This window comes from Lathyrus oleraceus, chromosome 7 (genome assembly GCF_024323335.1).
Source record: "Lathyrus oleraceus cultivar Zhongwan6 chromosome 7, CAAS_Psat_ZW6_1.0, whole genome shotgun sequence".
Taxonomy (NCBI): Eukaryota; Viridiplantae; Streptophyta; class Magnoliopsida; order Fabales; family Fabaceae; genus Lathyrus; species Lathyrus oleraceus.
In genome coordinates this window covers 235,096,175-235,120,037 of record NC_066585.1, presented here as the reverse complement: position 1 = coordinate 235,120,037, position 23,863 = coordinate 235,096,175, and the positions used below count along the sequence as shown (strand labels likewise).

Below are 23,863 nucleotides of genomic sequence, written 5' to 3'. Positions count from 1 at the left end.
GTCAGGTCATTATCGGTGAAACCTAGCCCCCGGCTAGCGTTTACATTGGAAACTACCGACTCCAGCTGGTTAACAGTTATCTCCGGTGGAACATAGGCCATATTCAGTACTTTCAACAAGGTTGCTCTGTGCGCCTCAGAGCACAACAATAGTGACAGAATGGAGATCTTTGAGGGTGTCTGATTTAGCTGGTCGACTACCTTGTAGTCACTTTTCTTGATAATCCTCATAAACTCATCCACTTCCTTCTCGAATGCGGTCTTAGGAGGATCTTCCTCAGTAGTAACCTCTTCGGCGGCCATCTGTTTCCCTTTAGCCTTGGCAGCTGCCTCGGCTTCAGTATTCGCGCGTAATGTTGATGGTGCAAATAGGCGTCCACTACGAGTGAAGCCACCAACCCCTCCAACATTGTCTACAGCGGAGCTACCAATGTCAATGTCTTCTTCGTTAACTTTCTACCCCTGGTAGTAGATATCAGCCCCATAGTGCCATGGGATAGCACTGTCTTTCTCATACAGAACGGGTCCTGGTATTGTGATGGTGATCGGACCAACCAAAGTCGATTGAGGGTTGTCGGAGTAAATTACAACTGGTGCTGAACTTTCGATGTTCACCGCTGCTGGTTCTGTACTTTCTGGGAAATATATTGTTGTCGGAGCGAGTCTCTCGGGAACATATATTTCTTCAGGAGTGAAATAAAACGTCACCGTCGATACATCATTCTACACTGGACGGGCCTGATCGAACTGAAGACAACCTTCATCTATCAGTTGCTGAATACCCCTTCTCAAACTGTCACATCCGTTTTCGGCAGCTTGACAATTTCTGCATTCTTCCCCACAGCCCAGGAAAATCTGTCCTTTCAGAAGTCGGTCTTTAACCACCAATAGCGAAGTCTTCACCTTAGTCACATCAGAAACCAAATTCAAAGTTTCCCCACTATCAACAGCATTAATCCTCTACCCGCCGTGAGCCGGCATCGGGTTCTGGATAACATTAGGCACCGGAGCAAAATTGATAGCCTGGGCATCTCTCAAATCTTGTACCTTTAACTGGAGAGCCTTGCAATTATCTGTAGTATGGCCAGGTGCGTTGGAGTGAAAAGCACATCTGGCGTTGACATCATAACCTCTAGGCAAATTATTGGGATCGATTGGTGGGGCCAGAGTTCTCAACGTAACCAGATTCATGTCAATCAGCTTGGGAAGTAATACTGAATAAGGCATTGGGATTGGCTCGATGACCCGGTCCGGCTGCCTTGGACGTTGTTGATAGTGTCTCTGCTGACCCGGATTAACTCCTTGTTGTTGATTGTTGTACCTGGGTTATTGTTGCGGATGATATTGCGGTTGAGGAACAGGTGTTGGAATAGTGACCGCGACCACTTGATCTTGATAATAATTAGGGCGTCCTCTACCCCTACCTCTGCCGGCATACACAACGCTTGCCTCGCCTTCTTTTCTTTGCTGACCGTTACCAGCAAACGGTCTCTTGGGACCTGATGAGTTGGAAGCACTATTGTCTTGAATTCGGCCCATCTTCAACAGACTCTCGATTCTTTCTCCAGCAATTACTATCTCTGCAAAGCTGATTGACGGGCAAGCAGCTAATCTCTCAATATAATTGCCTTGAAGAGTGTTCATGAACATGTCCGCCATCTCCCTTTCAGACATAGGGGGTTGGACGGACGCAGCAATCTGTCTCCAACGCTGAGCATACTCTCTAAAGGTTTCCTTGGCAGTCTGAGACATACCTGGCAACAAGGTCCGATTTGGAGCCATGTCCAAGTTGTATTGATATTGCTTGACAAAAGCCTCTGCCAAGTCTTTCCAGCTCTTGATGGTAGTACGAGACAAATGAGAATACCATTCACGAGAAGCTCCAGTTAGGCTGTCTTCAAAATAGTACATCCACAGCTTTTCATCTTCCGTGTGAGCTCCCAACCTTCCCAGATAAGATTGGAGATGAGTGCGTGGGCAAGAAGCCCCGTTGTATTTCTCCAAAGTAGGGGGTTTGAACTTGTGAGGAATCCTTACTCCCTGAACCAGACCAAGATTTGTGACATCAAAGCCTAAGGAATTTTGAGACTCCAAAGATTTGAGCTTCTCAGCAAGCTCATCCATACGGCGAGTGGTCTCGAGGGCCTCGTCGTGCAAAGAAAATTGATCATACTGATAATCTTCAGTAACGGGGCGCCCGTTAATCCGAATTCCTTGATTCACATTGTACCTTCCGCCAATACCATTTCCAACATTCCCTGTGTTGCCAACATTACCCAGGTTTCCATCAGCATTTGCGTTACCCGCGTTACCAGTGTTCACAGGGTTATCAGCGTTCCCAGGGTTACCAGGGTTTCCCTCAGCATTTGGTATCTCCACCTCCGGATCGGGTCTCGGTTGCTCAACCAATTCCCTCAGCTTTTCCTGGCCTTCTGCCATACCAGTCATCAATGTCATGAACTGATCCATCCTTTCACGCATATCAGCCAGCTCTTTCTGTACTTGGTCCATCGCTAGCTGTGGACGATTTTCCTTTGTCGGGTACCTGTGGACTCGCTTGGGACCAATAACTGCCTGATACAGGGAACAAACATTAGACACTACGGTGACACCTACAAAACAGACAAGGGTTAATATGCATGGTATGCGATGCACTGCTTGTTCAGTTTTAAGGCACCCCCGTTTTGAAAGGGAATACCCTGCAAATGAATAAGCATGAGATGTTGGCTGCAAATATGCAGATGATGTTATGCAATGCAAAGGCATGTCAATCAGAATTGATGGATCCGCTTGAACATCTGTCAGGTTGCACTACCTGGAGAGAAATTCACTGAGGAATATAATACAAGACCAAAACTCTGCTCCAGAAAACCGGGTTGGTTGGAGGTTAAGGTTTCCTGAATTTAGCCCGCCCCTCACTGGTAGGTTCTAAGAATAGAATTTCGTCAGCTTCAGCCCTTCAGTCGTGAATAATACGTTTACCACTGAAGGTTTGGTATTATTACGGGACAAAAGACCTCCATTGACTCCCCTCAACAGGACATCCTAATAGCAAGTTCCCAGTCTCGGGATCCTCGGATTGAGCAGCGAGAATGTGCCCACCAGAGCTAACATAATCACGTCTCGGAGGAGAGGCCTTGACGGAGTTCCCGGGAAATGGTCACCAGAGTCGACGATTTCTAGAGGAACATCCTGCCGTTACGGAACACCCGTAAGACATAATATATCCAAAAGAAACCTCGTCTGGGTGTGGTTCTTCACGAACGACTTAACGTAGCAACACGCCACGCAAGCCTCATGATTATCCACTCTAAAACCTGTGTGTACACTCAAGCCTGGGTAATGGGCTTATCTCTCATAGAACACCCCATCCCAACAAACAAACAAACAGATCCAACAGATACAACAGATGCATGCAAGCAGGTAAGCAAATAAAGGTACAAAAGCATGAACACCCAATAAACAAGAAATCACACAAGCTAGGAGGGACTCTCTTAGGGAAGATGGACCAGCAAGAGGTCAACTTCTTTCAATCCCCAGCAGAGTCGCCAGCTGTCGCAACCTGAAAAATACAGTGCGCGAAAAAACAACCGGCGAAAGAAAATGACAGAAGAGTCGCCACCGTGCGTTATTCATCCCAAAGGAGGGAAAGGAAACGCTCGAAGTAAACCTGAAAAAGGAAAGGACAAGACGGGGTCTTGCAACCAAATCTTGGGTTCGGGAGTCGGTTATGCGAAGGGAAGGTATTAACACCCCTACGCATCTGTAGTACTCTACGGGATCCATTTTTGTAGTTCTTGTCTAAAGGGTGTGGGTTTATCTAATGTGTTATTTACTAAAAAAGGGGGTTAAATGAAAATGACTCGCGCGGATGTCGCATCCACTGCATACGTATCTCATCTGAATGTGAGAATCAGAGTCTTCGTAGCTCGGCTACCTAGGGGTTAAGGGTAATTGTGCTCGCTAAGACATCGCGTCTTATGCCTACGTATCTCATCTGGCCTGAGAATCAGAGCAAAACGTGGTTCGGCTAACTATGGGGTTATGGATTGGGTTTTGGACGAACGACGTCACTACGCAATCTACCGGATGCTCGACCTTTGGAGACTTACTCACCTGTAGTAGAAGGAGTTAACGTGTTGCTTTGGGTTTTAGGGTTTGGGATGCTCAAGGGCAAAAAGGCAGTCCTTGACGAAGGAACCGCGCTACCTGCAGGGATACGAACACATACAAAACAAACATGTATAAAGTAAATGTGCCAACAAGGGGCTCAAAAGTAAATAAACAAAAGAAAACAAATGCCTCCTATCGAGGTCTTCCAGCTAAGAAAGCGATAAAATGCGGAAAAGAGGTAAAAATACCACACGGATAAAGATCCGAAGTAACAACAATTAAAGGAGTAAGAAACCCAGGGATCTCCCAAGCTAATGCCATCAAAGAAAGGTGAGTCAGTACAGGTAATCGGAATGAACCTCCAGGGGGTATCCCACAAATAAAGTGGGAAAACCACGCAAACCATCTCTGCAAGAGTCTGTGAGCCCTCACAAAAACTCAACAAAAGGGTTAGTGAAACACGATAAGCATTTTTTTCATGGATAACAGTATGGTTTCAGAAACCTCAAACCCTGTGGCATACATTTCAAAAATCATGTGATTAAACATTCAAGGCATAGGTTTCACCCATTCGTGCATAATTAAACCCGTGGGCAAAAACATAATGAAATTCATCCATCATACCTCATACATTCAGATGATCCAAATTAAGAGCATAAAATCATGGGAATGAGGCAAACCTGATGGGAGAGACCGGTTGAAATCAAATGGCATGGCTGGGTTTGCAAGGCAATGTTAGGGTTTGCGTGAGATGAAAGTGTGTGAGTCAGATTGAATTTTTCAGAGCTGCCTGGGGGTTGCTCTGAGTTCTCTGTCAGGTTTCTCTCCAGGTTTTGTCAAGGGTTTTGTTTCAAGGAAACCTCAGAGTATTTTGCTTCTCTTCCTTTTTCTGTCTGATCTCCCTCTTTTATAACCTGATTTTCATAGCTTTGTGGGCTCAAATGAGAGAGGTCCAAGTCCAAGTTTTTTCTATTATATTTTATTTATTTTTTTATTATTATTTTTATTTATTTATTTTTGTTAATTTTTTTTTTTAAGTTTCTTGGATCTAATTCTGATTGACATGATGAAATGCAATATGAAATGTTAAATGAATACATGAATGAGGAGGGCAAATTTTGTGGTGTTACAGAATGATATGTAGGCACAAGGGCCCCATTCCTTGGTGAGCACAATAATAAAAAAAACCAAAATCTCATTCTTTCACACTTTTCTTAATAAATAATAAAGACAAATTTTTATAGATAAATACCCATGCACGCAGATAAATTAAATGGTTTCCATGGAGTACCATGGACGTGAGGGGTGCTAATACCTTCCCCTTGTGTAATCGACTTCCAAACCCAATCTTGGTTGTGAGACCAATCCATATCCGTATATGTGCCCTCCTTAATGCATTCATCATTTCTTTGAGGGTTTTATCGATTGTCTCCCCTCTCCTCTCTTAAATGAGCAAATTAAATAAAATTTGGTGGCGACTCTTCTGTTTCTCCTGTAACGGTCAGTCCGGTTTCGTTATCCGATGAAAACCACGGTAGCGATAGTAATCGATTACATCCCCATGATAATCGACTATCGATGTAAATTTTTGAAAAAATTTAAATGTTGGCCAATGATAATCGATTACATCTACGTGGTGATCGATTACCCCGTGAAATTTTTCACTTTTTCATTAACCAGTTGTTGCGCCGCAAAATATAAAGAGTTGCACTGAACTTTATTTATTCCAAAGGAAAAGGGAAATATCAATAAATTCCCAAAAGTAAAAAGAAAATGATCGTCGCAACCAAATTTGGGTTCGTGAGTTAATTATGTAAGGGGAAAGTATTAGCACATCTCACATTCGTTCTACTCAAAATGAACCATTTTGATGATTTTGCACGGATAAGTGTTATTATCTAAAGGTTACTTACGATTGGCTTTAATTAAAGTAAAAATATGATTTTAATTAATATGCTCGCTAAGATTTCAAAATCACGTGCCTACGTATTCCCATAGTGCAATAAGAAAATCAGAGCCTCGTAGTTCGTGTGTTGTGATCGAGTGCATAGAGGGCTTTGGGGAATTCATAGAAGAAATCATGCGTGAAAGTGTTACTTTGTGCGGGATGATTAAGGTTAAGATAAAACACACTGGATTTAGGGATTTTCTCAACAATTTCTAGGGTTTTGAATTTCTCTTCCATCGTCCTTAACAAACAACTTCAACGATATCTAATTCACTATGCTTGACAAGATTAATAATAAGATGTAGATCCCCTATGGTATTCAATAAGAAAAAATAAAGTTAAAATAAAGTCCTACCAGGAGTCAACAACAGGTCGCAAGATTCAAAGCCCTGAGGGCTAACCACTACACCATAGAACCATTTTGTGTCATTGTTTCTAAATTATTAAATTTCTATACAAACAAAATCAATAAACTTGTTCACCATAACCAGATATTTTAATACTTTTTAAAATTATTAATATTTTTTATTAACTACATAAAATTATTTCGATGGTGGTCTAACCTACGTTTAGTCCAAACCTATAAAAGTTAAGTACTTTTTTTAATATATTACTTTTTTAACCATTTCTAAAGTTTGAATAGTCTCAAGTTCAAACAATAAAAATTATATATTTTTTACTCTTGATTATGTTTTAGATTGATAACTAACTATTTGATTATTGGTTAATTTATTAGTTGTTTTTAGTTTTTTTACTCTTCTAACCAACCCATAGACATCTCATCTGATACTGAAATAGAATCTGAACCTGAACCTCAACCCATCACTGACCTTGAGGAGATTGATGATCTAGTTCGGCAGTTCAAATCAGAAGCAAACGAGCGTCTACTCTATGTAGTACAAGATTGTACAAAATGTGTCAATTTTGTTCAGAGTGATGCCATATGGGATGATTTCAGAATATGGATGAACTCACGCTCGTGGGAGCTGAAAGAACTCTATTATACAGCTGCTCTGAGAAGATTTCATGATAAACTTTTTGAGGTTTTAGAGCCTTTATTGGAACTATTTACTCCAAGAGCTCTTCCCCCTGTAAAAACTCTTGTCCCATAATCTCTCACTTTTGAAGTAGAAGTTAATATTGTGGTCACTCCTCCACCTATATCTGAAATAGAAATTGTATTTGGAACAAAACCAATTATAGATGTTAAACACTCTGATTATGAACCCACACCTTTGGTGCTGAAGACTCTACAAGTTCTGATACATGTTCAATCAAGACTCTGATAAGATAAACTTCTAATAACCAGACTTTCTAATACTTGAAATCAAGAAAGCTTAGAAGATATATAAACTAGGATTCCTTGTTCAGTGTATTTATTTCTTTCATGCTGATTGAAATATTTTATGTGTTAAAATTATTTTAAATCTTAAACTCAGGGGGAGCTTGCAAACGTTACTCTGAAGTTTTGAGTTGAGTAATAATTTTAATAGCATAAGATTCAGGGGGAGCTTACGGGTCTCACTCTGATGTTTATATGTAATTAATTCATGTAAAAGTTGTTCATCAAAATGTATGGTTTTGTCATCATCAAAAAGGGAGAGATTGTAAGAATAAGATTTGGTTATGCGTCTAGCCTTATGTTTTTATAATAACAATACATAGACTCTTAGAGAATAATTGTGTAACCTAATTATTAAATTTAGTGTCAAGATTTCTTATACAAGTTTTGACTTTGATTAAATGATATGTGACATCATCAGATTTTGAATCTTATGCATTCTGACATTGAAATATGTGTTTACAAGATAATCAAGCTCTGTATTATGTACTCAACACTTACAGTTTCTGATCATCCAAAGATTTGCAACTCTGAAGCTTCTAGAGTTGATATGCTCTGAAGCTGTACGCTCAAATAACTTTAAATTGTGTCACCAGACTCTAAAGACCAGGTTCTGATGAACTGGATCAAGTCCCTAAAGACCAAGTTTTTGAAGATTCTCTCAACAAGATCCTTACTCTTCTCGTATGCATTCTTCATCACCTAACTATAAGAAGCCTTTGAATATTGAAGATAAGTTCAAAAGGTTTTATGTGAGAAAAATAGTACACAGTACAACATCAAATATTCCCTCCACTACACTGATTATGTGGGCTAAGGATTATACTATTATACCATTTTCACAAGCCGTTATGCAAGGATACAACTGCATTTTGGCATTCCAATTCTACCCTTCAATGGATCTTTTAATTTCCTATATAAAGAAGACTTGGAAGAATGTAAAAGAGTTGTTACACTCTAAGGAATCATCATATACGTGAACAGTTCTCTTTGTGAAATATTTGAGAGAAAAGAAAACACACTGGAGAAATTTTGTTCATACTCTTCATAGAATAGATTTTGTATGATATACTTATTATTAATTTGTGTATTCTACTTTCTTAGAAGCATTTTGGAAACACACTTTGTATTTTAATCTGTTTGATTGTATTTTTTCCTTGAGTGACTAAGGTTTAGTCAGAATACTCAAGAACACCTTGACAATTGGTCTTTGTGTTGCAATGAAGTTTGATTATAGTGGATTAAGTCCTTTTTGATAAGGAGAAGTCACCTTGACGGGTGGACTGGAGGTAGCTTAGTTAACAGCGAACCAAAATATAAATAATTGTTTCATTATTTTTTGTTTGTTGTGTTGGGTAGAAAAAAATTGTTTTTAGAAACCCAATTCAAACCCCCCTTTCTTGTGTTTCTCGTCACCTTTAATTGGCATGAGAGCTCTGGTTCTAGAATTGATTGCGTATCAAACACTTCGTCGTGTCAGATAAAGATGCAGTTTGTGAAACACAATGGTTGTTATCCCTCCACCAGTTGCACCTGCTGATAGAGAAAGAGATCATTATAGTACAAAACTTCCAGTTTTTGATGGAGAAAATTTGATTACTAGAAAGATATAATAGAAAAAATTTCTTGGTCACGATGTGGATCTATGGGATATGGTAGTTAATGGCTACATTCATCCTGTAGATGGCAGTGGTAACAACGTGGAAAGAAGAATGATGACTTATCAACAAAAGAAAGGTGTTAAGAATCATCATAAAGCAAGAACCATCTTGTTGAATGCTATTTCATACACTGAGTATGAAAAGATCGCCAACAAAGTCACATTAAAGTCTATATTTGATTCTCTGCGAGTGACTCATGAAGGAATCGTTGAAGAAAAGAAACCAAGGCATTTTCCTTGGTACAAAAGTATGAAGCCTTCAAGATGGAAGATAATGAAAATGTTGAGAACATGTTCTCTATGTTTCAAACTTTTGTTGCAGACTGAGGGCTCTAGACAAAGGCTACTCAATTATAAATCATGTGAAGAAAATTATCAGAAGCTTACCCAAGAGATGGAGGCCTATGGTAACATCGCTAAAAGCTTCTAAGGATCTGAACAACACAACTCTTGATTAACTTGTGAGTTCTTTGAGAAGTGGTGTGATAGATATTGAAGAGGACGAGTCCCAAATGTCTTATTTGTATCTCATCTTATTTTGATCATCATCGAATACATATTGAGAAATTAGAGCTTAGAATAATTTGGCTTCCATTTCTGCTTCACTGCCGCAACTGCTTCAACTAAGTCACTAGATAACAATATTGCAGAATTTAAAGTTGCAACAAAATACAATCTTTGATCCACTGTTAAGTCCCTACTTTTAAGTAACACAACCTTTGTCCCAATTATTGCAACTGGTGACTTGCTTGTAGTTTTTGTGTGTGCCCAATTAGTTTTATGATAAGTCACAAGAATATTCAATTATCTAACTAACACTAATGAATGAAAATAGAGATTAATAAAAAGAAACCAACCCTGAGCAAATTCCCTAACACCCTCATTCAGCTGATGTTGCGCATAAAAAACATGGGAAACCAAATCCAGGTCTTTTCCCTCCAAACCAGATAACCATATAGTCGTCAAAGCCAACTCCATCAAGTTGCCGAAACCAACAATACTCTGAAGACTTTGAAGTGACCCCGAATCAACCACCAAAGCCAAATCAACCTCTTTCACTGACAAAAACGCATCCTCTATACAAACCCTTATGTCACAGGTTGTTATGATATTGATTCCACCACAAATGCACAATTTCTAGAGTTTTGAATTTCTCTTTCGTCGTCCTTAACAAATAACTTCAATGATATCTAATTCACTATGCTTGACAAGATTAATGATATGGTGTAGATCCCCTATGATATTCAATAAATAAAATAAAGTAAAAAGAAGGTCCTACCGGGAGTCGAACCCAGGTCGCAGGATTCAAAGTCCTGAGTGCTAACCACTACACCATAGAACCGTTTTGTGTAATTGTTTTTAAATTATTAAATTTCTATAGAAACAAAATCAATAAATTTGTTCACCATAACCAAATATCTTAATACTTTTTAAAATTTATAATATTTTCTATTAACTACATAAAATTATTTCGATGGTGGTTTAATCTACGTTTAGTCCAAATATATAAAAGTTAAGTACTTTTTTTAATAGATTACTTTTTTCACCATTTTTGAAGTTTGAATAGTCTCAAATAAAAATAAAACAAATTATGTATTTTTTACTCTTGATTAGTTTTTAGATTGATAATTAATTGATTGATTATTGGTCAATTTATTAGTTGTTTTAGTTTTTTTACTCTTCTGACCAACCCATAGATATCTCATCTGATACTGAAATTGAACCTGAACCTGAACCTCAATCTATCACTGACCCTTAGGAGATTTATGATATAGTTTTGCAATTCGAATCAGAAAAAAATGAGCGTCTACACTCTGTAATACAAGATTGCATAAAATGTGTCAATCCTTCTCAGAGTGATTCCCTATAGGATGACTTAAGAATATGAATGAACTCACACTCCTGGGAGCTGAAGGAACTCCATTATACAGCTACTCATAGAAGATATCATGACAAGCTTTTTAAGTTTTTAGAGCCTCTCTTGGAACTATTTACTCCAAGATCTCCTCCAAGAGCTCTTCCCCCTCTAGAAACTCATGTCCCATAGTCTTTCACTTTTGAAGTAGAAGTTGATGTTGTGGTCACGCCTCCACCTATATCTGAAATAGCAATTGTATCTAGAATAAAACCAATAGTGGATGTTGAAGACTCTGATTATGAACCCATTTCCCTAGTGCTGAAGACTCTGCAAGAGCTGAATAAGGAGAATCAGGTTGTTAGATCTCGCTTGGACAAGTAGGAATAAAGTTCATGGAAAAGACTGAAACAACACACAGATTGAAGGGATGCTACAATCCATTATGTCCAGATTGACACCTGCTTCTTAGAAACCCTTTTAACAAAACTTGTTACTTTCGCTCTTAAGTTTTACTTTCATTTATGTACTTTTTTCTTTTTGGATGAAATGAAGTTTCCTGTTATGTTTATACTTTGTCTTTATCTTTCTGTTTTTATTTTTGATTGATGACAAAGGGGGAGAAAAGTGGACATGATTTTGATATACTTATTTCCCTTCAAAATCCTAAACATTTGATTATGAGACTTCTATTTTCTGACTTTGATCACTATTATGGAAACTTTGAATAAGTTCACATTTATTATTTTCAAGTAAACTAACCTGATGGTTCAGAAATTCCAGAACTTTATAATTAGAAAAACGTTAACCAGACGTATATTATTTTTAAATCAGCTCTGATTCAAGCAAGTTTCTAACCGGACTTTAATACAATAAATTGAGAATTTCTAATCAAGTTATGATACATGTTCAATCAAGACTCTAACAAGATAGTCTTATGATAACCAGACTTTCTAATACTTGAAAACAAAAAAGATCAGAAGATATGTTAACCAGGCTTCCTCGTTCAGGGAAGTTATTTCTTTCATGCTGATTGAAATATTTTATGTGTTAAAATTATTTTAAATCTTAAACTTAGGGGAAGCTTGCAAACCTTAATTTGAATTTTTGAGTTGAGAAACAATTTTAATAGCATAATATTTAGGGGGAGCTTACGGACCTCACTCTGGTGTTTTTATGTAACTAACACATGTAAACATTGTTCATCAAAATTTATGGTTTTGTCATCATCAAAAAGGGGGAAATGTAAGAACAAGATTTCGTTATGCATCTAGTCTTATGTTTTGATGATAACAATACATATACTCTTAGAGAACAATTGTGTAACACAATTATTTAATTTAGTGTGCAAATTTCTTATACAAGTTTTGAATTTAATTAAATAACATGTGACGTCATCAGATTTTGAATCTAATGCACTCTAACTCTGAAATATGTGTTTACAAGATAATGAAGCTCTGGATTATGTACTTAATGCTTTTGATTTCTGATCATCTAAAGCTTTGCAACTCTGAATCTTCTGAAGTTGATATACTTTGAAGATCTATGCTCACACAACTCTGAATAGTGTCACCAGACTCTGAAGACCAGGTTCTGATGAACTGGATCAAGTCTCTGAACACCAAGTTTCTGAAGATTCTCTCAACCAAATTCTTACTTTTCTCTTATGCATGTATCATCACCTAACCATTAGAAGCCTCTGAATATTGAAGATAAGTTCAAAAGGTTTTACGTGAGAAAAATAGTCCATAATACAACATCAAATATTCCTTCCACTATATTGATTGTGTAGGCTAAGGTTTGTACTATTGTACCATTTTCACAAGCCATTATGCAAGGATACATCTGCATTTTGGCATTCCAATTCTACCCTCCAACGGGTATTTGAATTGCCTATATAAAGTAGACTTGGAAGAATAGAAAATAGCTGCTACACTATAAGGAATCATCATATACGTGAACAGTGTCTTTGTAAAACATTTGAGAGAAAAGAAAACACACACGATAACTTTTGTTCATACTTTTCATAAAATATATTTTGTTTGATATACTTACTATTCATTTGTGTATTCTACTTTCTTAGAAGCATTTTGTAAACACACTTTGTATTTCAATATGTTTGATTATATTTTTTCCTTTAGTGACTAGGTTTTAGTCAGAATACTCAAGAAGACATTGACAGTTGGTCTCTGTATTGCAATCAAGTTTGATTATAGTGGATTAAGTCATTGCTGATAAGGCAAAGTCACCTTGGCGGGTGAACTAGAGGTAGCTTAGTTAACAGTGAACCAGGATAAAAATAATTGTTTCATTATTTTTGTTCTTTGTTTTTTGTTTGTTGTGTTGGGAAGAAACTATTTTCGTTTTTAGAAACCCAATCAAACCCCTTTTTCTTGTGTTTCTCGTCACCTTCAATTGGCATCAGAGTTCTGGTTCTACAATTGATTGCATATCAAACACTTCATCGTGTCAGATAAAGATCGAGATTATGAAACACAATGGTTGTTATCCCTCTACCAGTTACACCTGCTGATAGAGGTAGAGATCATTATAGTGCAAAACCTCCAGTTTTTCATGGAGAAAATTTGATTATTGGAAAAATAGAATAGAAAGTTTTTTCTTGGTCCCGATGTGGATCTATGGGATATTGTAGTTAATTTCTACATCCATCTTGTAGATGGAAGTGGTAACAAGGTGGAAAGAAGAATGATGAAATATCAGCAAAAAAAAGATTACAAGAATCATCATAAAGCAAGAACCATCTTATTGAATGTTATTTCATACGCTGAGTATGAAAAGATCACCAACAGAGGCACATCAAAGTCTATATTTGATTCTCTGAGAATGACACATGAAGGAAATGCTGAAGTAAAAGAAACTAAGGCACTTGCCTTGATACAAAAGTATGAAGCCTTCAAGATGGAAGATAATGAAACTATTGAGAACATGTTCTCTAAGTTTCAAACTCCTCTTTCAAGACTGGAGATTCTAGACCAAGGCTACTGAACTGTAGATCATGTGAAGAAAATTATCAGAAGTTTACCCAAGAGATGAAGGCATATGGTAACGACGCTAAAACTTTCTAAGGATCTTAACAACATAAATCTTGAAGAACTTTTGAGTTCTTTGAGAAGTCATGAGATATAAATTGAAGAGGATGATCCCCAAATGTCTTATTTGTATCTATCTTATATTGATCATCATCGAATACATATCGAGCAATTAGATATTAGAATAAACTAACCTTCGTTTATGCTTCACAACCGCAACTAATTCAACTAAGTCGTTGGATAACAATCTTGCAGAATTTAAAGTTGCAACAAAATACAATCCTTAATCCACTATGAAGTCCCTACTTTTAAGTAACACAACCTTTGTCCCAACAGCTGCAATTGGTGACTTGCTAGCAGTTCATGTGTATGCCTAATTAGTTTTATAATAAGTCATAACAATATTCAATTATATAATTAACACTAATGAATGAAAAGAGAGATTAAGAAAAAGAAACCAACCCTGAGCAAGTTCCCTAACACCCTCATCCAACTCATGTTGCGGATAAAAAACAAGGGTTACCAAATCCAGGTCTTTTGCCTCCAAATCGTAGAACCTTCTAGCCGTCAATTCCAACTTCATCGTTTTTCCAGTACCAACAATACTCTAAAGCCTTTGAAGTGATCCCATATCAGCAGCCAAAGCCAAATCCACCTCTTTCACTGAAAAAATGCATCCTCTTTACAAACCTTTATGTCACAGGCTGTTATGATAACGATTCCACCACATATGCAGCCTCTGTGTATAATTGCAATCACAAGTTTATGGCATCATTCCAGAGCTATAATGAAATCTTGCATCACCAAGATCTAGTGACAGAGACTCTCCCGAGACAATTCCCTAGTGGTAGAATTCAAAATGGAAAGATCGATGACGGAGCATAATTGTTTGTAGGCGCTGGACAAAATAATAACATTGACATCAGAATTGTGATAGAGTGCATAGAGGGATTTGGGGAATTCATAGAAGAAATCATGCATGAGAGCGTTGTGTTGTGCGAGAGGATTAAGATTCAGATAAATCACACCAGATTTAAGGATTTTCTTAAAAATTTCTAGGGTTTTGAATTTCTCTTCTGTCGTCCTTAGCAAATAACTTCAACGATATCTAATTCACTATGCTTGACAAGTATAATAATAAGATGTATACCCACTATGATATTCAATAAAAAATAAAGTAAAAAGAAGGTCCTAGCGGGAGTCAAACCAAGGTCGCGGGATTCAAAGTCATGAGTTCTAACCACTACATCATAGAACTATTTTGTGTAATTCTTTCTAAATTATTAAAATTATATACAAACAAAATCAATAAATTTGTTCACCATAACCAAATATCTTAATACTTTTTTAAATTAATAATATTTTCGATTAACTACATAAAATTATTTCGATGGTGGCATATCCTACGTTTAGTCCAAACATATAAAAATTAAGTACTTTTTATAATAGATTACTTTTTTAACCATTTCTAAAGTTTGAATATTCTCAAATACAAACAAAACAAATTATATATTTTTTACTCTTAACTTGTTTTTAGATTGATAATTAATTAATTGATTATTGGTCAATTTATTAGTTTTTTTACTCTACTGACCAACCCATAGGTATTTCATGTGATACTGAAATAGAATATGAACCTAAACCTCACCCTATCACTGACCCTTATGAAATTGATGATCTAGTTCGGCAGTTCGAATCAGAAGCAAATGAGCGTCTACACTCTATAGTATAAGATTCCATAAAATGTGTCAGTCCGGCTCAGAAGGATGTCATATGGGATGATTTCAGAATATGGATTAACTCGCGCTCCTAGGAGCTGAAGGAACTATGTTATACAGCTTCTCATAAAATATTTCATGACAAGCTTTCTGAGGTTTTAGAGCTTATTTTGGAACTGTTTACTCCAAGATCTCCTCCAAGAGATCTTCCCCTTCTAGAAACTCATGTCCCATAATCTCTCACTTTTAAAGTAGAAGTTGGTGTCGTAGCCACTCCCCCACCTATATCTGAAATAGAAACTCTATCTGGAACAAAACCAATTGTGGAAGTTGAAGACTCTGATTATGAACATATTCCCCTGGTGCTAAAGACACTGCAAGAGCTGAAGAATGAGAATCAAGTTGTTAGATCTCGCCTGGACAAGCAAGATGAAATGTTCAAGGAAAAGGCTGAAACTAACACCAAGATCGAAGGGATGCTTCAAGCATTTCTATCCAGATTGCCACCTCCTTCTTAGAAACCCTTTTCACAAAACTTGTTACTTTCGCTTTTAATTTTTACTTTCATTTCTGTAGTTTTTGATTTTTGGATGAAATGAAGTTTTTTGTTATGTTTATACTTTGTCTTTATCTTTCAGTTTTTTTTTTATTGATGACAAAGGGGGAGAAGAGTGGATATGATTTTGATATACTTATTTCCCTTCTGAATCCCAAACACTTGATTATGAGACTTCTATTTTCTGACTCTGATCACTATTCTAGGAACTTCGTATAAGTTCACCATTATTATTTTCAATTAAGTTAACCAGGTGGTTGAGAAATTCCATAACTCTATAATTAGAAACACATTAACCAGACGTATATGGTTTTTAAACCAACTCTTATTCAAGCAAGTTTCCAACCAGACTTTAATACAAGAAATTTAGAATTTCTAATAAAGTTCTGATACATGTTCAATCAAGACTCTGACAAGATAGTCTTCTGATAACCATACTTTCTAATACTTGAAATCAAGAAAGATCAGAAGATATGTAAACCGGGCTTCCTCGTTCAGGGAAGTTATTTTTTTCATTTTAAATCTTAAACTTAGGGGGAGCTTGCAAACCTTACTCTGAAGTTTTGAGTTGAGAAATAATTTTAATAGTATAAGATTCAGGGGGGGTTACGAACCTCACTCTGATGTTTTTATGTAATTAAACCATGTAAAAAAATTTCATCAAAATGTATGGTTTTTTCATCATCAAAAAGGGGGAGATTGTAAGAACACGATTATGTTATGCATCTAGCCTTATCTTTTAATGATAACAATATATAGAATCTTAGAGAACAATTGTGTACCCTAATTATTTAATTTAGTGTGCATATTTCTTATACAAGTTTTGACTTTGATTAAATGATGTGTGACATCATCAGATTCTGAATCTTACGCACTCTGACATTGAAATATGTGTTTAGAAAATAATCAAGCTCTGGATTCTGCACTCAACGTTTATAATTTTTTATCATCCTAAGCTTTGTAACTCTAAAGCTTCTGAAGTTGATATGCTCTAAAGCTCTATGCTTAAACAACTCTGAATTGTGTCACCAGACTATAAAGACTAGGTTTTTATGCACTGGATCAAGTCTCTGAAGACCAAGTTTCTGAAGATTCTCTCAACCAGATTCTTACTCTTCTCTTATGCATGCTTCATCACCTAACTTTAAGAATCCTTTGAATATTGAAGATAAGTTCAAAAGTTTTTACGTGAGAAAAATAGTAAACAATACAGCATCAAATATTCCTTCCACTACACTGTGTGTCTTAGATGTAGCTTAGTTAAAAGTGAACCAGGATAAAAATAATTTTTTCATTATTTTTGTTCTTTGTTTTTTGTTTGTTGTGTTGGATAGAAAAAAATTGTTTTTAGAAACCCAGTTCAAAACCCTTTTCTTGTGTTTCTCGTCACCTTAAATTGGCATCATAGCTCTGGTTCTGGAATTGGTTGCGTATCAAACACTCCATTGTCTCAGATAAAGATCTAGTTTATGAAACACAACGACTGTTATCCTTCCACCTTATACACCTACTGATAGAGATATAGATCATTATAGTGCAAAACCTCCAGTTTTTTATGGAGAAAATTTTGATTACTATAAAGATAGAATAAAAAGTTTTTTCTTTGTCACAATGTGAATCTATGGGATATGGTAGTTAATGGCTATATTAATCATGTAGATGGAAGAGGTAACAAGGTATAAGTAAGAATGATGGCATATCAGCAAAAGAAATATTACAAGAATCATCATAAAGCAAAAACCATCTTGTTGTATGCTATTTCATACATTGAGTGTGAAAATATCACCAACATAGACACATTAAAGTCTATATTTGATTCTCTAAGAATGACTCATTAAGGAAATGCTCAAGTAAGAGAAACCAAGATATTTGCCTTGATATAAAAGTATGAAGCCTTCAAGATGGAAGATAATGAAACTGTTGAGAACATGTTCTCAAGGTTTCAAACTCTTGTTGCAGGACTGAAGGTTCTGGACAAAGGCTACTCAACTGCAGATCATTTGAAGAAAATTCTCAGAAGCCTACCTAAGAAATGGAGGCCTATGTGTCATACCCTAATTTTTAACCCTAAGATCCCACATACCATTGGCATCCTTGCACACAAACAAGGTCACATCTTGATCCTCCCCCCTCTCATCTTTGAGTTTGCCTTTTGTAGGGATCACCAAGCACCTCTTTGTTGGTGTTTTACCTTTGTTTATATGATTAATTTCTTATCTAATCACTAATAAAAATATCAAAAATATGTTTTATTAACTTTATTGTTCAAGGTAGGGCTTTTCAATCAAGAGCATCTCAAAGTTTTGTTGCTTACTTCTCAAGGAAAGTCAAAGGTTCATGTGTTTATTTCCATGCCTTCTTCAATAAGAAACTTCAAGCTTTGAGAAATATAATCAAGAGGCAATCAAGGACACCTTATTTTGAGTTCACATGATCATCCATGTGCTTTGAAATGCAAGGAAAGTCCAAGTACACAAGCTTGTTCCAAGTGGTTTGACCAAAAAGTCAACATTTGAAGTCAAGGTTCCAAGGATCACAACTCCTTCAATTCTCAACATTTTTGAATTATTATTTTTTCATTTGACTCTTATCAACATCCTATAAAACTTCTATTTACATGACAAGATCCGATTGTGCTTGGAGGATCATCACAAGTTTGGAGACATTATAGGTAATTTGTGGACTTAGTGAAATTTAACTTATTTTCAAGTGAATTTTTCTCAACTTTCAAGATTCATAACTTCTTCAACTTTCAACATTTGAGACTGATGCTTTTTGCACAATGTCATTTGTGATTCCCTCTACAAGTTTTCTTCAAGGATCAAGGTCAAAATATGCTTGGAAGGCCATGGAATTCATTGAGACATTATAGGTCATTTTCAGTCATGGAACACTTGAACTTTTCTAAGTTATATGATCAGTTTTTCATGCCAACTTCAACATGACACAACTTTGTGCTCAAACATCCAAATTCAAACTTTCTTAGCACAGTGTAATCTTTGTTATGATATCAACACATTGCAAAAAGAATGGGACCAAAACGCCTCCTGAGCAAGATGCCCATTTGGGTTGAACATGGTAACTTGGAACTGAAGAAATCACCATTGCCCGAAATTTGAACTTCACTAATCTCAATTCCAAGCCAAATTAGAATGTGTTTTGGACCTAAACATGTTTAACCAAGTCTCCATAAGTTAATTGACCTTTGAAACGCATCATTTGCCTGAGTTTTGATGAGTTGCAAGTCACATTTTTCTCGCATTCGGATCAAATTTGTTTTGCACGAATTCAACATCATTCCACATGTATTCAGATCCAAACACATTCCCTATAAATAGAGGAAGTTACTGCATTCATTTTTAAGCTTTTGAGAGCCAAGAAATCGCTGCTGCAACTTGAGATTTTCCAGAAAAACTCAATTATCGTGTTTTGAATTCCAATTTATTTCAACCTAATTTCTTGATTCCATTAGCATCTTTGGTATCCTCTGAAGCTTTTGCAACAATTCCCAAGCTCTGAGACCTTCTGAAGTGCTCTAACCAAATCGAGCTTCATCAACTTCTGATCACCATTTGAACAAGGTAGTTATGAGCATCATTTGAACTCAAATAAGTTACCACAATATAGTCATTCACTCTCTGATGCTTTCCCCTAACTTATCTGGTGTTGATTGGTCGTGTTCATCATTTAATTTAATTTTTTATGGTTTGCTTTCTTTTGAAACTTCTTTGAAATTCCCTTTGCTCAATTTAGATAAATGAATTTGGAGCATAAGGTGGAATTCGGGATGAGAAGAAGATCATAATGGTGGTGGTCTCGTGTTCTGAATTTACCAAATGATGAAACACCGGTGAGAGCTCACCGGAGAAGATGACCGGAGTGTTCCAGGTCGTCTGAGTTTGGCCAGACCCGTTGGACAAACGAAATGTTTTGATTGGCTGGTTTTGAATTGGATCTCGTGTGCAGCTTGTATCCCGTTCCACTGTGCATCTTAATTTGAGGAGTGTTGGATCTGCCACGTCAATTAATGAGGCGTGATCAAACGCTCCGTGTTTTTCTAACTTTTAATTATTTTTCTTTTATTATTTTTAATTTGTTTTTCTTTGAAATTCATAGTAATTTCTTTTTTTATCCAAAAAATCCCAAAATAATTTCTGAAATTCTCTTTTATTTGTCTTCATCTGGTTTTTATTTTTTCACATTTTATTTCAATGATTTTCTTTTTTTCATGAATTTTATCTTTTCACCTTTGTTTTAATTGTTTTAAAAATACTTTTCTGCATTTTTAAATTCTAAAAAATTTATTACATGCTTCTTATTTTATTTCCAACCTTCCATAACTTTCTTAGCTATTTATTTAGTGTTTTGAAGGACTTTATGGAATTTTCATTTTATTTCTATTTTAAAATTCATTTAAAAATACTTTTGGTGCACTTTTGTTCCAATTTAATTGCACTTTATATTTGTGTGACCTTTGTGAACTTCGGTTGGCCTTAGATCATGATGGTTTGAATCATAATTCTCATCAAACTCAATGGATCTTGGATGTTGATAGGGTGAAAACCCTAATCCACCAAAATGGATGATTAATTTTGATGATGACTTGATCAAACTTTTGGTCTAATTTGGGTGTGACCTCTCTTGTCCCCTTCTTCTTCATCTCTTTCTTTCCCATTTGATCAATTGGATAGTTTGTGTCCATCTTGTTCATGATGTCTGGATTGGTGCTTGATGAACTTTCATCATTTCAAATCTACCTCCTAATTGATCATGGATCATTTAGGGTACTTTGGATTGATGCATAAGTTTTTAACAAGTATCATGAAGTATGGATTGAAGTAATAGACCATCCTTCTAGTCTTTGTGCTTGATCGTTCCTTCTTTTCTTTTCTTTTTGTGGCATGACTTTAGGAGAATGATTTACATAGCATTTCTCTAGCATGTATTAACACTAACATTATTATTGACCGACCTCAAATAGTTGTTACTTCTACATAAGTCCAATTACGATTGTTTAACATAGCGCTAAATTTGTCCCGAAAGCAAAGGCATTTTTATAAGTGAGATTGTATGTCTCTTACTCCTCATGGTATTGTGTGAAAATATTGCTCCCTTTTCATTTGCGAGAACTAGTGGCATACTTGTTGATTTTATCCAAGTTGGAGCCCTTCTCATAATGATGTGTAGGTTCATGTTTTCATTCTTGTGGGTGAATAGTTGAATGTTCTCCAAAAAATGACCAAACCATCTTTCGTTTTTTATTACTAACATCATTTACTAGCATTTTACTTGTATTAACTTTTACTTCAATGTCATTTACTTTATGCTATTTTATTTTATGTCATTTACTTTATACTTTATGTTTAGCATCCCATATCGTATTATTTGTGATTATGTCATTTGTTCTTTGTCCATTTGGACTTTTCTTTTATACCCTTGTAAAGAAAACATTAATAAAGAAAAACCTAAAAAGAAACTTGGTTCTCTTGATTCATAGACTTAAGGTTACTATCCTTAGCATTGTTATGGAGTTATGGACTTAGAGCTAGGACTTTGACCTTTGCTTTGGGAGATTATGATTTGAGACCTTGGGATTCATCTGATGCCTTTGACTTTGAACTTCTCTGTGAAGACTTGGTTTTGCTACTTTGGTTTCATCTGATGCATGATTATTCTTTGCTTATTCCGGCTTGCTTGAGGCTTAATCCAAAGGAGGGAATTCTTGCTTGAATTATGTCATAAAGCTTGCTATCTCTTGGTTAGATATTTCCTCCCTAGCTTTTACTTTATGCTTTAGGGTAGTCTCTTTTTCTCCTCTTCTTCTTTAATTTTCAAAATCTCCTCTCTCTTTTTTTCCAAAATTCTTAATTTCTAACTTGAACCATTTTCTTAACAAACCTTGTTTTTTTTCAAGTGATTTTCAAAAATTTCTCCTAATAAATGTTAATCCATCTTAACCATATATAGACCAATTTCAAAAGACTTAAAAGATGCATAACTCATGTAAATCATTTTGTGCCCTTTGTGCACTCTTTTCCTTTTAAAAACTTTTCTCAAGGTTTAGACATGAGTCATTTCCATAGTTGAGATATAATTCTCCTATCTCCATAGTATTGATGATAATTCATTTCCATCCAAGAGATCTAGGCATATTTGTTGATCCTTATCCAAGTTGGAGCCCTTCTCATGATGATGCAAAGTTCTCATACTTGTGGGTGACTAATTGAGTATTATCCTAAAAATGACAAAATGTATTCTCATTAAAAATGAATCAAAACAAACATCTTTATATTTTTACCACGAACTACGAGGTTTTGAACCTCCATTTTGCTTTGTTGGTACGTAGACATGAGACTTCAAAAGTCTTGCAAACACCAAAAATCATAAAAAAAATATTTCTTTTCCCATATCTCCAATATTTTACAAATAACACCCTTTTCAAACTAAAATGTACATATTTTCAAAGAGGTTCCTATGGAGTACCATGGATGTTTAGGGTGCTAATACCTTCCCTTTGCATAACTAATCATCGGACCCTTATCTCTTTTTATTAGTTTTGTTTTAAAACTTCTTAGGGTTTTGGTCGTACTTTTTCTCTTTTCCTTTGGAAACAATAAAAGCGTGGTGGTGACTCTTGCTTTATGAGTTAAGTTAATCAATAGCTTAATCTAAAAAAATTTACCGTTATAGAAAAGTGGCGACTCTGCTGGGGAGTAGTCTTCAGTGGGTTTAGCCTATCTTTGTTTATGTGTGTATATTATGCTTGTTGTTGTTTGTTATTGTTTATTCTATCTGGTGCTTGGTGATCTCTGTATGGTGAGATAAGTCCTATACCTAGACTTGATAGCTCTTATGATAGGAGGATGGTATAGTCATGTTTGGCTTATGTGGAGTTAATCCTTAATAAGCTGACTTGAGATCCCCCAATAAACGGAGGCCCCTTTGGGATTACTGATGTCGTGCGAGTAGTCGTAATTGGCATTACTTTATCTGACCTGGGAGCCTGGGAAGCTGAGGACCTTAGAACCCTTAACCAATCTTGTCCTTTTAGGATGTAGTGCGGTGGCTATTCAGGTGTAGACTTGAATTAGTTGTTACGCGATACTACACTTGGAAGAGTTTCTCTTAAGAATATTATTGGTTGGCGAGTAGTCGTTTAAGCCGATAATATCCATTAGATGGGATTATGACTATGGGAACTTTTTAGAACCTTTCTCTACAGGTAGTTATACCCTTAGCACACACATTGTGGGTTGGTTCTTAACCTTGGCTCCATCTTCGTGACTCCGAACCTTTGGACCTTGTTTGTGTGCTTTGTGTGATATTATTTATGGTTGTTACATCATGTTCTCATTGCATTCATAATAATTTTTCTCAATTTTCAAGGAAATTAGAGACTCTCTTTGCAAACATCACGAATTTTTTGATCATGGATATTGGAAGAAGTAATACTCGGAAATACAGTTTTAGATCTCCCGGTCTCATGGAATTAAGGAAGTTAGAATCTTTTGTGGATGATCCTAAGGATTTCAGAGACTGTTTTGGGAGACTTTTATATGTTCTATCTACTCATGTTAAGGATGGCCTTCTTTGTACTTTGGTTCAGTTTTATGATCTTGTTT

The 23,863-nt window shown here is 36.0% G+C and overlaps 1 non-coding gene and 1 pseudogene across 1 annotated transcript; both read right to left on the bottom strand.

Moving 5' to 3' along the window:
- Positions 1–10,332: 10,332 nt before the first annotated feature.
- On the bottom strand, positions 10,333–10,404 carry TRNAQ-UUG (transfer RNA glutamine (anticodon UUG)). Its single transcript has one exon. It is a non-coding gene; the product is annotated as a tRNA-Gln (tRNA).
- A 3,735-nt stretch (positions 10,405–14,139) lies between these two features.
- LOC127103135 (delta(3,5)-Delta(2,4)-dienoyl-CoA isomerase, peroxisomal-like) lies at positions 14,140–15,569 on the bottom strand (annotated as a pseudogene).
- Between the last annotated feature and the right edge of the window lie 8,294 nt (positions 15,570–23,863).